This window comes from Moschus berezovskii, chromosome 16 (genome assembly GCF_049115385.1).
Source record: "Moschus berezovskii isolate FMDL1 chromosome 16, NW_MosBer_1.0, whole genome shotgun sequence".
Taxonomy (NCBI): Eukaryota; Metazoa; Chordata; class Mammalia; order Artiodactyla; family Moschidae; genus Moschus; species Moschus berezovskii.
This window is the reverse complement of record NC_142475.1, coordinates 20595636-20598035: the sequence shown is the minus strand read 5'-3', so window position 1 is coordinate 20598035 and position 2400 is coordinate 20595636. Positions and strand designations below refer to the sequence as shown.

Genomic DNA, 2400 nt, shown 5'->3' with positions numbered 1-2400 from the left:
CAACAGACTGGTTCCAAATAGGAAAAGGAGTACGTCAAGGTTGTATATTGTCACCCTGCTTATTTAACTTATATGCAGAGTACATCGTGAGGGATGCTGGGCTGGAAAAAGCACAAGCTGGAATCAAGATTGCCGGGAGACAGCCTTTCCCAAGCTCTCATCCTGATCTACTCCAGCAGCGTGGTGTAATGTAAAGAAGTTGAGCTTTGGAGTCAAGTTAAACCAGGGTTTGGATTCTTACTACCATAAGAGATTATTTCTAATGCTGCAACAAACTTACCAGGGAATTAAAAGAGCCCAGTTAAGAACCACCTTGTGTATTCAGACGCTCTTCCCAGTGCTCTATAAGTCACCAAAATCAGATGACTTCACCTAGAAAGCCTGTGTGGCTGGGCTTGTGGTGGAACCTAACATCCTGGTCACTCAGCATCAGTCACAGGCTCTGAAAGGAAGATGGTGCCCAGTGAGAGTTTGGAAATGGACCAAGATGTTACTATGAGGACAGATTCACCCAAAATGACGGATGTGGAGCCTGTGGTCAGCAGTTTTGCGTCATCAGCACGGGCAGGTCGCCGAAATGCTGTCCCAGACATCCAGGGTTCAACGGCTGCAGGCGGGACCTCGGAGGAGTTGCCCGTCAAACTGGAAGCCCTATCCGTGAAGGAAGATGTGAAAAAGAAAGATGAAGAAACAGCACAAGATCAGTTGGAGAAGCCCAAAGATGAGGGAAAATGAAGGTTCATTACCTATCAAAAGTGCTGAATTTCTGCACAGTGAAAGACTTAGTGGCCCTGCTTTCCTGAGATGTTTGATCTGGTAGTAACTATGGTAACATTGCAGCCCTAAGCAATGTGTGTGTATTAGATAATTTTGTTGTGATGCTACTCACTTGGATTACAACCATGATGTCCAATGTAGGTTATTAAAAGGCAGATTGCTTCCAAACTGCACCCAAGAGAGAGGTTAAGAATGTATAATCATTTAAATACATATCTTTTGTCTATAAACCCAGCTAAATCCACTGTTCTCTTTTGGATTTCTTAAGCCAGATATATTTTAAATTCCATTTTTATGGTAACAGGTAAACCATTTCTTGGTAAATATAAACCAAACACTATTAATTTAAAACTGTATGGGATTTGTAAGAAATTGTGTTTTTTGGTGAGAAAAGTGATGGATTAGTCAAAAAGGATAGATAAAAGTATGTTTTTATCCAAAAATGAACCTTTTCCCCCCAAACCTTAAACAGATTTGGAAAAATAGTAGAAGTTTGACGGGTCAAACATCTCTAGAAAGTTTTTGTCCAATGTATTTTGCTTCTAGTCTATGCATACTGTGATTTTTCATGTGGACTCTTAAAATGGAAAATTTGTGATGAATAGTTTATATGAAATATGCCTATTAAATGAATCTCACTATCAAAAAAAAAGATTGCCGGGAGAAATATCAATAACCTCAGATATGCAGATGACACCACCCTTAAGGCAGAAAGTGAAGAGGAACTCAAAAGCCTCTTGATGAAAGTGAAAGAGGACAGTGAAAAGGTTGACTTGAAGCTCAACATTCAGAAAACAAAGATCATGGCATCTGGTCCCATCACTTCATGGGACATAGATGGGGAAACAGTGGAAACAGTGTCAGACTTTATTTTTTTGGGCTCCAAAATCACTGTGGATGCTGACTGCAGCCATGAAATTAAAAGACGCTTACTCCTTGGAAGGAAAGTTATGACCAACCTAGATAGTATATTAAAAAGCAGAGACATTACTTTGCCAACCAAGGTCCGTTTGGTCAAGGCTATGGTTTTTCCTGTGGTCATGTATGGATGTGAGAGTTGGACTGTGAAGAAAGCTGATCACCAAAGAATTGATGCTTTTGAACTGTGGTGCTGGAGAAGACTCTTGAGAGTCCCTTGGACTGCAAGGAGATCCAACCAGTCCATTCTAAAGGAGATCAGTCCTGGGTGTTCATTGGAAGGACTGATGCTGAAGCTGAAATTCCAATACTTTGGCCACCTCTTGCGACGAGTTGACTCACTGGAAAAGAGTCTTGATGCTAGGAAGGATTGGGGGTGGGAGGAGACGGGGACGACAGAGAATGAGGTGGCTGGATGGCATCACCGACTCGATGGACATGAGTTTGAGTCAACTCCAGGAGTTGGTGATGGACAGGGAGGCCTGGCGTGCTGTGATTCATGGGGTCGCAAAGAGTTGGACACGAATGAGCGACTGAACTGAACTGATGAGGTGGGTCATAGAGGATCTTGTTTGATTTATGTCTTTGAGTGTTCTTCCTATGTTTTCCTCTAAGAGTTTTATGGTTTCTGGTCTTACATTCAGGTCTTTAATCCATTTTGAGCTCATCTTTGTGTATGGTGTTAGGAAGTTTTTACTAATATTT

General features: G+C 41.7%; 1 pseudogene; it reads left to right on the top strand.

The window, feature by feature from the left end:
• The first annotated feature begins 248 nt into the window (after positions 1-248).
• Positions 249-1273, top strand: LOC129560136 (cAMP-dependent protein kinase inhibitor beta pseudogene; annotated as a pseudogene).
• Positions 1274-2400: the final 1127 nt, after the last annotated feature.